Source organism: Lolium rigidum, chromosome 3 (genome assembly GCF_022539505.1).
Source record: "Lolium rigidum isolate FL_2022 chromosome 3, APGP_CSIRO_Lrig_0.1, whole genome shotgun sequence".
NCBI lineage: Eukaryota > Viridiplantae > Streptophyta > Magnoliopsida > Poales > Poaceae > Lolium > Lolium rigidum.
In genome coordinates, this window is record NC_061510.1 from 370,277,760 (window position 1) to 370,292,950 (window position 15,191).

The 15,191-nt window shown below is 51.1% G+C and overlaps 1 pseudogene; it reads right to left on the minus strand.

Annotated features, from left to right (window-relative positions):
* Positions 1–5,709: 5,709 nt before the first annotated feature.
* Positions 5,710–14,360, minus strand: LOC124697414 (annotated as a pseudogene).
* Positions 14,361–15,191: the final 831 nt, after the last annotated feature.

A 15,191-nucleotide genomic window follows, 5' to 3' on the forward strand; every position in this document is an offset into this window, starting at 1 on the left:
TTGTTCTTGGACCCAAGGTAGTGAACCCACTTTTGTTGTTTCTCTTGATGTTGTCTTCCTTGGCCTTGGAGGGATCAACCCAAAAAGATTTTGCATGGAAGGCCATGTGATCATTGTAGTGGAATTCCAAGTCTTCCGGATAGGTCATACTCCAAGATGCCCTATATTGTTCTTGAGGAATCACTTCTTCCACGGAATTGACCGTCAAGGCAAGATTGCTCCCTTTTGACATACCAATGGCACGATTGCGAGAATCATGAGAGTTTTGCTCGAGCACCTTGAGGGCTTGCATCTCGTGCACGGCTTGTTGAGAGGTGAGAGAGAGGAATAGCATTCTCTCCCAACAAGAGTCTTGACATCAATGGGCTCAAACGGCATCATGCAATCAATGTACTTATCCTTGATCCAAGAGTCATTGATGTGGGTGGCACCCACATTCCGGAAAGCATCGGCAACGGTGATGAGTCTTCCATACATGTCTTCATGATCTTCATCCGGTAGCCTCATGAATCCTTCGGCTTTATTCCGAAGAGCATTGTACTTGTTCCTTCTCGTGCTTTCACTTCCAATGCAACTAGCGGCCAAACCATCCCAAGCTTCCTTGGCGGTGGTGAAGTTCCGAACACGAGACAATTCCTTTGTCCCCACACTAATGTGCAAGGCCGTGATATTGAGTTGACTATCAACCGCTTCTCTTCTAGTCAACTTGTCGGGGTTGTAGGGCTTGAAGCTCTCCACGATGATTCTCCAAAGTTCATTGGAGGCACTACAAACATGAGAACGAAACTCAAATTGCCATGTATCGAAGTATTTAACATTAAACTTAGGTGGGTCACCCCGAATGTTTATATGAGGATGAGGGACCGGGATATCGGGAGATAGGAAAGGCGGAGCCACTCGATTGTAGCTCTCACCTCCACTAGTTCCCCTAGGAGATGCAATGGGAGATTTGATAGTAGTTGAGTTATCACCATCCACGGGTTTGGTAGAGGAGGGTAATGCCGAAGCACCTCCCTCTTCTAACACACCCGTGTCCTTTACCTCTACGGCGGGAGCCATGGGAGGGACCGGAGTCAAAAGCTCGGAAATCATTTTTCTCATGCCTTCCATTTGAGCTTCCATGGAGGACCTCAACGAATTGAAGTCATCCATGGAGACCATCTTAGCGGCCCCTTCCGCAGGCCCATCGTCCGGCATACTCTTAGGCGGTTAAGCCCGAAATAAGAGCCGAGGCTCTGATACCACTTGAAAGGATCGTATGCTGCACCTAGAGGGGGGGGTGAATAGGTGCTAACCAATTTTTAGTTCTTTTTCAATTTAGGCTTGACACAAAGGTAAATTCTCTAGATATGCAACTAAGTGAATTTACCTATATGACAAGGTTACCAACTAAGCAAGATATAGCTAAGCAATATATAGGAGATAGAATAGGATAGAGGTAACCGAGAGTGGAGCACGCGATGACACGGAGATGATTCCCGTAGTTCCCTTCCTTTGCAAGAAGGTACGTCTACGTTTGGAGGAGTGTGGTTGCTACGAAAGCCAAACCAACAGCCACGAAGGCTTCACTCAGATCTCCTCTGAGCAACGCCATGAAGGCCTAGCCCACTTCCACTAAGGGATTTCCTCGAGGCGGAAACCGGGCCTTTACAAAGTTCTTAGGGCACACATCCACAACCGAATTGGAAGCTCCCAAATCTGTAACAACACAATAATCAACAACAATACATCAACACAAATCAACTAGGGATCCAAAGAGGAACACTAGCAAGGGGGCCCTCAAACAAATGAGGGGGAAATGTAAATCGCTTCGGTGAGGATGTAGATCGGTGTCTTCTCCTTCGAATCTCCAAAGATCAAGAGCTTTGGTTGGGTGAGGAGGAGATCTTGCAAATCTTGAGTTCTTGAGGTGGCTCTAATGGTGGTGAGGCTTGGCAGATTTTTGTGCAATCATTGAGCAACTTGTCCCATTGGAGAAGAGAGCTATTTATATGAGTGGAGCTCTCAGATCTGACCGTTGTGGACGTTTTTCAGTAACACCGGAAGTTCCGGCCAGAAGGGCCGGAAGTTCCGGCCGGCACCAGAAGTTCCGGCGAGAACCTTTTGCATCAGACGAGCAGGCAGATAGAGGTTTGGGCGGAACTAGGGCGGAACTTTCGGTGACCGGAAGTTCCGGCCAAGTTCCGGAATTGCGAGAAAACCATACTGGACATACTGAGCCGCATTTGCGACATTTCCGGAACAAGCCCGGAAGTTGGGCGGAAGTTCCGCTGACCGGAACTTCCGCCCCTCTTCGCCGGAACTTCCGGCCAGCGAACAAACCTTCAAGGAAAAAAGCGCTGAGAAGCCACTGCTGGAAGCAACAGGGCGGAAGTTCCGCCAGCTGGGGCCGGAACTTCCGCCAGAAATGAAAAACCTGCATAATCTTCAGAACTGACATACAATACCACCAGCCATGTATATATCATGAAATCTTGAACCTGTCTACATCAACACACATAAATATATACCTAGTGTTGACATCAAACACACAAAACCCAAAAGGGCGGGAAATGTTCTTTCAGCAAGATCCATTGACAGGTGCCGAGCAGAAGGGGACCGCATTCTAGCGCTGCATCCATGAATACTTCCATGAGCATTGCCGGTACGGGGAGGACCGATTTGACAGCGACCGCAACGAGTGCTCCCTCCAAAAGAGGTGGGAAACAATTCAAACGGAATGCAACAAGTTCCAGGCGGCGTATGATCGCGTGAAGCGGATTCCCGTTAGCGGCATCGGCATGAAGGAGTTGGTATAATTCTTAACCTCAACTTGTTCTTTCGTTGTTTACACATATGTTTGTCATTGTTGTCTCGCTTTGCTCTAGGTGTGACAAGCTTTGGATTTTTTTTCAATTTGGCGAATGAAGGAATGACCTTTGGGTTCTCTCATTGTTGGAAGGAACTCGAGGGCACCCCCAAGTTTCAGGAGGGATACGAGGGGTACATGGCGAGTTTGGTTGGTAGCAAGACCGCCAAAGATGCCACGGTCATTGACCTTGATGGTGGCCAGCCTTGTGGTAACTCCGCTTCTTGTGCAAGCCGTCCACGAGGCCATAAGGCAGCAAAGGCCAACATGAAGCGTGATGCTTCGGCCATGCAATTGGTCGGCACCTTATAGGAGATGTATGCTGACAAAGAGGTGTCCACGGACAAGAGGGATGAGAGGAGGCGCCGGGAGAAGGAAGAGGACATGAAGACCTACTTCGATGTCCAAAAGAGGAAGCTTGAGATTGAAGAGGTCAATGCCAAGATGAAGGATAGGGAAATTGAGCTCAAAGAGAAAGAATTGGACCTCATTGCAGCGGCAAGGGCCAAAGAGGTGGAGCTGAAGGAGAAGGAAGTTGAGCTGAAACGGCAAGCCAATGACAACATGATCATGACCGCCGACTTGACCGCCATGAGCGAGGTGAAGAGAGCTTGGTTCGAAAAGAGGCAAAAAGAGATCCTAGAGCGCACAAATTAAGTTGACAATCTTAATTTTTAATTTTTATATTTGTTCACACTACGACACATTTCATTTCTTGGTCTTGCTACATTTTATATGATATTATACTATATTTTTTAGATATTTATTTATAAATCTATGTGGCCAAATGGCCTATTTCCCAAGAAATAGATCAAATGACCAAATGGGTGGCCGCTGCGTTGGGCGCAACCCAAACGGACACGCGGACTTGGGGCGTTGTCCGCGCGGCAACCCAAACGACCCAAAACGGACGGCCCAACGCGTCCGTTTGGGTCCCCGCGTTGGAGATACCCTAAGGGCGGCATCCGGTTGCGTCTGCGCGGACAAAAAACGAGCTTCAACGGCTAGACGCAAAATGACCGCAGCGTCCGTCCTAACGGAAACGTGGACCAAATATGCAACAGGAATGCGTCTGCGCGGGACGCGTCCACCCGTCCGTTTTGGCCTAGCTGGCCCTCTCTCTCTCCTTCTCCTTTAATGAAGGACAGACCCATGTGCTGCCTAATGGTGACCACACAAAAATAATATTTTGTCTCTCTCCTTTCTAATTAGTGCATGGCAGAGCCCTTGCGATCAAAAAATACGTCACTGCTGCTGGAGAAAAACCAGACGCATGTGGACATGTGACCATTTTTTGGTCCTTACGCGACACGCAAACGGATATAAATTATGTCCAAAATGCATCGCCCCTTGAGAAATGAACTGGACTTCGCTGCAGGCTAAGATGAGTTTTACACTCGGTCTGACGGTGAAAAAGTTGTTCATCTTGTTCGTGTAAGGGAAAACCATCAGCTGCAAGGAAAAACGTGCTACAAGCAATCGTGGAACAGTAGCGGTCATGGCCTCTGAATTTTCGTTTCCACCGGCCAACCTCATATCTGTATGATTTTTTCTTTTGGTTTCAGCTCATTGGTTTGGATATTAGGAAGAGATTGTCGATTCCTTGTTGTAAATTATCTATGTCTTCATGGAATTTTGCTTTCATTAGACATAAATCCTCCTCCGTTCTCTTTTAGTCTATCTTTTTTAGAATAAAAATTTATTCTATATTAGTCTACATTACAGCATTGTCATCAATAAAAACATAGAAAACAAAACAGTCCAACTCTCTGTTGGATGTCATTAATTTTAATGTTGATTGGATTCGTTGTTTTTGTTTACATATCAAAGTGGTATTAAATGACTTACTAATTGGTCTTAAAGAGAACGGCAGGACTGGTGATTTGCTTAATTTGATTCCCGATTTTTTGGTATTGAGCGTTTAAGGCTAGCCATAGTGCTAGTATCATAGCTAGTATCATGCATATTGATCCCATAAAAATACTGATACGGCAGCTAATTAAGGAGAAGAGAGGAGATTAGGGCTCTCCCAATGCCTGTATCTAAAATGATGTATCCAAGATTTCCATGTCATCTGGATACGCCACTCCTCAATGCATCGTATCTAGTAGTGGGCCTAACAAGTTAACTATCCAAAGATCTGTTGTGGCAAGAGACGAGGCATGATTCACTTGGCAGGAACGAAAACAGCAGCCACACTAGTAGTCACGCCACATGGATCAAGATGCTAGTTAATTTGCATCGGGTGCTGTGGCAAGAGCCGTATCTCAAATAAGAGACGATCATCCTCTCTTTCCTCTTAATTGCAGCTCCACCTAAGCAAAACAGCTGAGCTGGCCATTTTAGATACAGTCCAGAGTGAAGCATTGTGACCGCCCTTAGAGTAACATAGGTAGATACATAAATTTACATTGAGATTTAAAAAACAATAAATATAACATTACTATGATACTACTTCATGATACTAACCACTATAGAGATAGTATCATGTAGTAGTATCATACTATGGCCAGCCTAAGTAAGAAGAACCCAAGTAGTAATTAATTTGGCGGCACTAAAGTTGGTTAAGGTAATTCAAAGGCAGTTGTGGTGTTACAGCCCGTTGTAGGAGATGTTTGCAGTGAACAAGTGATGTCTATATGTGACAAGGATGGGTAGTACAGACAACAGGTGTCTAAACTCTGAACTGATGTACATGCCTAAAATAACTGGCGAGACCTAGAGAAGACAACGGTCACATATCTCTTTCGAACTTTTATTTTCTTTCTACTTATTGTACCTTTTCATCGTCCCAAATTCCATGCTAATGGATTTGGTACAAGAGATGAATCATCCGCAAAGTTAATGCTCTAGCACAAGATTTACAGCTGAGAAAGGCGGGTGAGGTGGTTATTCCAGCTAGTCGGGACCCAACAAGACCCTTGTCCTTTGTGCCTAGCATAAGCAACAATGGAGATGAACATGAAGGCACAGAATAGCCCTGATACAAGAACCACCTGCCACAAGTTACAGATGAGTGAGATACTTGTTGCAAGAATTCAGTATTCGTTTAGTGTGTACAAGGCGTATTATTGTTGAGCGTTGTCATTTACCCATTTAAAGAAGTATGTTTGGTCGTCATTTCAAGTGTAAGGTATGTTCATACCAAAGATTCCAGCAACCAACGAGTAAAGTGACGCACAGTCCCGGAACACAAGAATAGCTCGAGCTGCAGTAAGAGGAAATTATGGATGTACTCCAGCAGAATGTTGAACATGTAATGAGCCAATGAATATTCAAACTAGTACAGTGCAATGTGACCACTGTGGTACGCAGTAACTAGGAACTATTAGCAGTCCTCTAAAGTCTAAACTATACAAGTTTGTGAAACCTTTACTTGAGATTGGAATGCCAACTAAGCATATGATTATTACAAGCATAGGGTTGCCTAAAATGAATGATTATTTTGGATAACTGACATATCTTTACCAAAGAGAATCATAAAGTTTGTGATTTCAAAAGTACCTGAATCAACTGATTACGATGGTTGTCAAGCTGAACAGAAGAACAAAAAATAATAAGTGCTTGAATGAAAGATCCACACTAAGAACATTTTCACATTACAGGGAAACAATACCTGAATATTGATGTAATCTTCCGTGTAATCAATATACTCCCTCAACTGAAGAAGGTGGTCAACAAAGTGATCAATCCTAGGATTCCTTTTTTGACAACTGATAGATCTAATGATTTTAATAAGGCTCAATAGAGCTTCAGCGCTACTGTTGTGATGACGCTTAGTTTTGCTAGCCTATCATGATACTGTAAACTTGACTTTAGATGTCCGAACTTACCGTCGTTAATTTGTTTAATGTGCCATCAAGCATCATGAAGTATGCCTGCAAGTATAAATAACTTTCAGTAATCTGCCAGAGATAGAGTAACCAAGAGTGTTTCAGGTAGATGAGCAGATAAAAAAACACCAGCAACATCTCCAACTCTTCCACATCATTCTCATGTCCATGCATAGTTGCTGCACTGGCTCTACTAGCTCTTGATATTTTTGAACCAATAGTTGGAGATGCTGGAAACCAATTTGGTCCACCAGAGCCACTGGTAGTGTCACGGGAAGGCTTTAGTGGTGCAGCAAATCGTAGGAAATCAATCTGTATCCTTCTAATTTAAGAGGATCAAATCTCTAGAGGTAGTTTCCAAGTTATTTAGTACTTTTCAAGTTTGTTAGGATTCTGGCATTAGGCCTCAAGGCCTCAAGTAATGTACATGGGCTATTTATGCCTGCACCTAGACTCTTACGGAAATCAATCAAGAAAGAATCAGATCTAATATCTCTCCTCCCACATTACTCTTCCTTTGCCTCTGTTGTGCGACAACCCCTCCACGGCTGGAGTCGCGCTGCAGAGGTCCAGGGATTCGGCGTATATCCCACTACGTGACAATTTGGTATCAGATTCAGATTCATCCCTCCCATCCCTCCCACCATGTCCGACGTCGCCATGTCCTTGGAAGAGAAGCTCGAGAAGATTCAGGAATCCTTGCTGGCTTTGTGCAACACACAGACCACAAGAAACTTGCTGCGGATCAGAAGGCTCTCGCTGTCAAGATGGACATGGCAACCTGTCATCCTCTAGCCAGTCTCCTCTCCCCATCAACAAGACGGCGGATGACATGCCACCACGCTACTTCAAGATGGAGTTTCCCACCTACGATGGCGAGGTTGACCCGCTGTCTTGGCTGAACCGCTGCGATCTCTTCTTCAACGCACAGCGGACAACTGAAGCTGAGAAGCTGGGTATTGCCTCCTTCCATCTCGTGGGCGACGCCCAGCTGTGGTATGGCCAGTACAAGGATGTCTACGGCCCGCTGCCGTGGCACCAGTTTACTGAGTTGGTTCATACCCAATTTGGTCCACCTTCACGCAGCAACGCCCTGGGTGAGCTCATCTCGCTCAAGCGCACGGGCCTGGTGGCAGATTTCAACAAGCAGTTCAATGCCCTACTTGGTCGTGCGCCTCGCCTACCATCTGCCCAACAGGTTATGATTTACACCACTAATCTCCAGGAGCCTCTCACACTCGAAGTGGAGATGTGGCGGCCGACTTCTCTACTGGAGGCAATGAGTTTGGCATGTACTTGTTTTTTTTTTTTCGAGTACCCGCAGGAGATCTGCGCGTTTTATATTAAGATGGGAAAAAGAGGGGGGACGATGTCCAATACAGGGGAAAGGCCATCGCGACCCAAGCAACCGGAGGCTAGCTAATTAACTCCTCGCGGTTGCCTGCCGCGGGCTGCCATCCAGGCACACCAAGTGTCTACAACCATGTCAAGAACAACATCAGACGGCGATGCCTTGCCCTCGAAGACACGCGCGTTCCGCTCTAGCCAAATAGACCTAATGACGAGCATGATGATGGAGTTCCCATCCTTCCGCCGGTCGCTAGGAAGGTGGGCGACCGTCGATGTCCACCAGTCAGCCAGCGATTCATCGTGGCTAGGGACAGGCAGGGTAAACCCTAAACGCTGATTAACCCCGGCCCAAACCCTATGGCCAAAGACACAGCCCACGGACAGGTGATCGATCGTCTCGTCAGCCGTCGTGCACATTGGGCACAGGACATGCGAGTGGAGCCCGCGTCTGAGACGCCGATCGGCCGTCCAGCAGCGGCGGCGAAGGGCCAGCCAGGCGTGCATCCGGTAGGCCATGGGGACGAAGGATTCCCAAATGTTCGAGGCTCCAGGCAACGCCGTGGTACCCTGGAAGAAGGCGAGATAGGCAGACCGCGCAGTGAATCCGCCGTCGCTGGTCCACTTCCAACGGAAGCAGTCATTGTTCCCGGGCTGGCGCAGGCAGGTGGAAACGGCTTCCCAGAGACGCAGGTATTGGACGACAGCGTCGACAGAAAGCTCGCCCTCAATGACCGTGGCCCAGGAGTTGTTCTGCAGCCCTTGCTGCACCGTCATTTTGCTCCGGAAGCGGGGCTTGACGAGCTGGAGGATGGCAGGGGCAACCGCGCCAGCGCACAGACCACCGATCCAAGGGTCCTCCCAGAACAGAGTGTGTGCGCCGTCCCCGATGGTGATCCGGACAGACGCGCGGAAGAGGGCGGCGGCCTCAGGAAGCACCCTGGCGCTCATCCCGGACCACGGCCTGTTGAAGTCCGTCTTGGAGAGCCAAGTCCACTTGGCGCGTAGAGCAGCGTTGAGGAGCTTAAGGTTATGGAGGCCGAGGCCACCAAGGTACTTGGGCTGACAAACCTGGCTCCAAGCGACGAGGCAACACCCACCTCTGGCATCTTCCTTGCCCGCCCAAAAGAAGCCACGACGCAGTTTATCAACTGCCTGGAGGAACCAGGGCTCCATGTCAAGGGCGAGGAGATGGTACACCACCGAGGCAGTGAGCACAAACTGGACATAAGCAGCCCGACCCTCCCTCGAGAGAAGCCTCGTCTTCCAAAGCGCAAGCTTGTTGGCAAGCTTGTCGAGGACAAGCTGGAGGTCCCGCTTATGGAGGCGTGTCAAGGAGAGAGGCAGGCCCAAGTAGGTGCATGGGAAGGCAACGACCTGGCAGGGCAGGGCAGGAGCCACGGTCTGCAACACCTCCGACGAGCATCTGATGGGGGCCGCAGCGCTCTTGGTGAAGTTGACGTGCAAGCCAGACGCGTGCCCAAAAAACTCCAAGATGCCCCGGACAGCGTGAAGCTCCGAAGCTTCCGGCCTGGCGAACACCACCACATCATCGGCGTAGAGGGACACGCGGTGCTTGACACCCGCTGTGGCGAGCGAATGCAGAATTCCTTCGGACTCAGCGGCCCGGAACAACGCGGCTAGGACATCCATCGCCAAGACGAAAAGCAGCGGGGAGAGGGGGTCACCCTGCCGCAGTCCACACCCGTGCAAGAAAGCCTGGCCCGCGCATCCGTTAACCAGAACCCTGGTCGTGGCAGTGCGAAGGAGAAGCGCAACCCAGGAGATCCACCGCGGGCCGAACCCACGCTGCCGAAGGACAGAGGCTAAGAAAGGCCAAGCAATGCTGTCGAAAGCTTTTGCCACGTCGAGCTTGAGGAGGAGCGCCGGCACTCGTCGCCTATGGAGCGAGACGGCCGCTTGCTGAACTAGGACGAAGTTATCCTGAATGCAACGTCCTCTGATAAAGGCACTCTGTGCCTTGTCCACCAAGGCAGGCATCAGCGGGGCTAGACGATTGGCGAGCAGCTTGGCGAACAGCTTGCCAAAGCTGTGCACGAGGCTGATCGGCCTGTAGTCCTTGACCTCAGCCGCATCCTCTTTTTTGGGGATCAAGGTGAGGAACGCCGAGTTTAAGCCCTGGAAGAAGAGGTCGCGTACGGAGGAGAGAGCCTCGATGGCGTCGAGGATGTCTTGCTTGATGATCTGCCAGCAAGATTGGTAAAACGCCCAAGAGAAGCCGTCAGGCCCTGGCGATTTATCCGCTGGCATCGATCGGACGGCAGCCCAAACCTCGTCGTCAGAGAAGCTGGCCTCCAAGCTCGAAACATCCACAACCGGCAGGGCTAGGTGTGCAAGGGATATATCATGCTGCCTTGTTTGCGCGGTGCCGAGCAACCCGACGAAAAAATCAGTCGCCACCTGTTCCATCTCCGCCTGATCCGACACAACGCGGTCACCAGAGCGCAGGCAGGTAATGTGGTTCCGCTTGCTTCTCTTGGCCGCATAGATACGGAAGAATTGGGCGTTGGCATCGCCTTCCCGGATGCCAGCCACACGAGCTCGCTGCCTAGCGATAGTTCGCTCGAGGGACGCCAGGCCGAGGAGGCGCCGCTTCAGGCCTCTCCGCAGGGTCAGTTCATCCGGGGAAAGGGACCGGGCCTCCTGCGCGGCATCTAGCCTGGCGATCACCTCATGGGCCACCAAGAGCTGGTCTTTGATGCTACCCACCTTCTGCCTGCTCCACCGCTGCAGCTCCCGGCCCAGTTTGCGCAGCTTGAAGCCAAGGCGCCGTAGCGGATCAGTTGGAGCCTCGTTGTCAGCCCAACAGGTCACGACGACGTCGTGGAAGCCATGCATTTTGGTCCAAAACCGCTCAAAGCGGAAGCGCCTCTTCGCCCGGATACCGACCGCCGTGGCCATGAGGATCGGACAGTGATCAGAGAGCGAGGAGGAGAGAGCTGTCAAGGAGGCGTCGGGATAGGCACCGTCCCAGTCGACCGAGGCAAACCATCGATCAAGTCTCACCATGGTGGGCTGCGCCCTCTCGTTGCTCCAAGTGTAGCGCCGCCCGAGGAGATGCGCCTCCTTGAGCTCAAGGTCGTTTAGCAGTTTGCGGAAGAGACCCATGGCCCTCCTGTTGATGAGGTTATTGCTCTTGTCTCTGGCATCGACGATTAGGTTGAAATCACCCGCCACCGCCCACGGTCCAACGATCGCTGCACGGAGGGAACGCAGTTCGTCGAGGAAAGGAGGTTTGAGGGCGTCCACAGTAGGCCCGTAAACTGCCGTGAGCCACCATGGGGCACCACCGGCGGCAGATAGGTTGATGGAGACCGAGAAGCGATCAGTCCTGGAGCCTAAGACACACACGTCGGAGGAGCACCAAGCGACCAAAATGCCACCAGCTGTGCCGAGAGCAGGCAAGTAGACAAACCCGTCGAAGCGGGGTCCGAGCGTTTCCTTAATGATGAAGAGGTCTACATGCTGTAACTTGGACTCGGAGATGCAGACCACGGAGGCCATGGCGTTCTCAACGACGTCCCTAACCACTAATCTACGGGCTTTGTTATTGAGCCCTCTGGGGTTCCACACGACCACATTAACGTTTGGGCTCGACATGGGGAAGACCTACAAAGCCACCAACAAGGGCAGGCCTAAGCATCCGCAGCCACCACCATGTCCTCGTCAGCCCCAGCAACGCACTCGAGGCCGAAAAGGGCCGCAATGGCGGCCAGCTGCTCCGGACCCAAGGGTGAGGCGAAGATCGCCGCATAATCCTTCAACTGCGCAGCCGAGAGGCGCTCCTCCTCATGGCAGACGCCGAGCTTTTGCATCAAGATGCGTTGCGCGCGCTTGATGGTGGGCGTGGATGGACCGCGCCTCTTCGCCGCGAGACGACGGCTGCGCCTGGCCGTAGACTTGGGGACAGAGAAAAGGCGGCGCCTGACAACCTTGGGGTCCGGAAGCGGCAGCAACGGATCATCTATCCGCAGCCTGAACTGTTGCAGAAGAGCTGCGAGCGTGGCATCGTCCGGCGTCGGCACGAGACCAGGTGCGGCAGGGGCATCGACGTGACCAGTGCCTAGGTCACCGCCATCCGCGTGTTCCTGGGTGGGCACGGGGGGGGGCCTCTTGGGCCGAAGGCGGGTCATTGCAGCCCGGGCCCGTGGCATGGAGAGCTAGGGCTGAGTTGGCAGGCGTAACTGGCGGGGCCCCTGGGGTCCTGGCCCCGCGACCGAGGGGCACGGGCAGGCGGAAGGCATGCTATGCACCAGTCCGGCAGATGCAGCAGATCGTCGGTCAGCGAGAAAGGTGGCAGCAGCTTGGATGGCTTCCCTGTTTCCTTCCAGGAAATCCGCGGCCGCGGGCCTCGGGCTAGTCCGGGAATTGGCGGCATCCGAAAAAGCCGAGGAAACCTGCCGTTGACACGGCGCATGGCTCCAACCCGTGGAAGCAGCGCATGACCGGTCGACGGCCGCGTGCGTGGAAGTCAGCATGCGCGGCCCCTCCACAGACCACGTGTCCACTTCGCATGGGCCCACAGCACCCGAGGCATGCAGAGACTGCGGAGGCTGCATGGGGCTGGGTCGTAGGCATGTGGTGGCGAGCGCTAGGGCGCTAGGGTTTCGCCGCTCGCTCGTGACCAGCATGGCCCCACTGGCAGGTCCAGCAGCCCATCTCCCGGAGAAAGAGACGGCGGTAGGGGCGGCGCCGCCGGTCTCGACAGCAGGTAAGGCGTCGCTTGGCGGGGCTGGGGCGTTGGCGGCCGCATCTCTCCCACGCCCCCGGCGGCGGCGCGGCGCCCGACGGCGGCGCCTCTTGCGGGGTTGGCGGTCCGGAGCCTCATCACCAACATGGGCAGGAAAGGCACCGCCGTCGCCGGGGCCGTCAGAGTCAGAGCTGGCCTCACCGATGAGCCAGCTGACCACGTGGATACGGATGCGGTACCAGAGAACCTTGGGGGTTTTGATGCGTGGGCGGCCATCACGGACCTGGAGGCGGAGCCCCGAGCCGGGCTCAGGGACGGCCAGCCACCGCACGGACGGGGTGGAGGCGACGTCGTGCGACCAGGCCTCCAGCTTGAAGACGGACATATTGGTGCGGTTGGCCGTGGCGAGGTCGATGGCGTCCACTATGCCGCTGCCGTCGAGGAGTTTGATTGCCGTACGCTCCGCCCAGGCATGCGCCGGGATGCCACGCATCTCGATCCGGGCGAGGAAAGGAAGCTCCCTCAACACGGCGCCGGCGCGCCTCGACCAAGGAGATAGCACGAGGGAGAACTGGGAGGTGTCGATGCGGCCGGCGCGGACGAGCGTGTCGCGGCATGTACTTGTGAATGCCGGGCAAACTGGGTACCCCCAGAACCAGCCGTGAGAGCAACCAATGGTCTGCTTCAGGACTCTGACGTTCTCCCTATTCCGGCTCTCCCACCACCAGGAGGAGTGGTTGCAGCACGAGCTGGGAGCCCTCGACGCATGCTATCTCAGGCGGAGATGGTAGCCCGACGAGCCCAGGGCCTATGTTTCAACTATGACGAGCAGTTTGGCCCTGGTCACCGCTGCAAGAAGTTGTATATCATGGAGGTGGATCCATTCCTCGATGATCACAATTCAGCTGATAACGGCTGATTTTTAGCAGCCCTGTCTAGCTTATCAGCTCGAGGACGAGCTGATTCGTGAAGGCTTTAGTGGTGCACCAAATCATAGGAAATCAATCTGTATCCTTCTAATTTAAGAGGATCAAATCTCTAGAGGTAGTTTCCAAGTTATTTAGTACTTTCCAAATTTGTTAGGATTCTGGCATTAGGCCTCAAGTAATGTACGTGCGCTATTTATGCCTGCCCCTAGACTCTTACGGGAATCAATCAAGAAAAAATCAGATATAATATCTCTACTCCCACGTTACTTCTTCCTCTGCCTCTGTTGTGCGACAACCCCTCCACGGCTGAAGTCGCGCTGCAGAGGTCCAGGGGTTCGGCGTATATCCCACTACGTGACAGGTAGGGGATGATGCCCCAGCCAACTTTCTAGACAAATAAAGATCAGCCATGTCATCGTCATCATCCAATAATTGTTCAAGCTCATATCTCACCTAAAATTAAAGCGCATTTTTTGACACACAAGAAAACCATACACAAGACAAATAATGTACCAGTCTATAACTAGTCGTTAAAATAGAAATATATTCCATAGCAAAAATAGCAGCAGACTGACTACCTATTTACATTTGGTGGTGAACAAAAATCAATCATAAAGCAGCAGACTGACTACCTATTTACACTTGCACTACCCGAAATGTGGATAGTTAAGTAACATTTTCTTACATGCCATCCTTTCAGCAGTAAAGTGCAATGTCTTGTAACATCTTAATCTTATATGCACTACAATAATACACTGATGATAAATGCATGGTGAAACATTGGTGAATCAACATAGTCATGTTATATGACCACAAGTCATCTAAGCGAAACAAGATATCAACTATAATATTTTTTCTATCATTCTAGGCAAAATGTTCCTACTCCGTACGCATCAGAATTATAGCTATACAACTAAGTTCAATAGTCGAATAAAAGAAGATGGGCAGCAATCATCCATTGTCCTTTTTTTAATTCTGAAAACATGGTGAAGTGACATTTTTCAACATTCTGTAATTAATATATTCCCTCTGTCCCAAATTAATTGACTCAATTTTGTCTAGATAGGCATGTATCTAGACACTGCGTATCTAGCCTAAGTTGAGTCAATTAATTTGGGTTGGAGGGAGTAGCATCATGCATGGACTAGTTAAAGTGTTCAGTTTTACTCTCCGTTTTCTTCATAGTAAGGGAGAGCAGTTCAGTCCACTTGCTCTTTGGCCGTTAAAGGCATCACCTAAGCGCTCCCCCCTCCGCCTTAGAAAAACGCCCACCTTAGGCGCCTAGGCGTCGGAGCCCCCCCCTCACCTTGGCGCCTTTAAAACCATGAGTAGCATACTGCGTGCTACTTCAAATAAATGGCATACATGATGTTTCTAGGAGGTGCTAATCAAGTTCATACTAGGGGGATTAAGTATAGTGAACATGAGTTCACTCACCTTGGATGTCAGTTCATCCAAAGCTGGGTAAGCATCGGTCTCCAGCTCAGTAGTGCATGCATCAAGAAAGGTGCAGATTGCTTCCA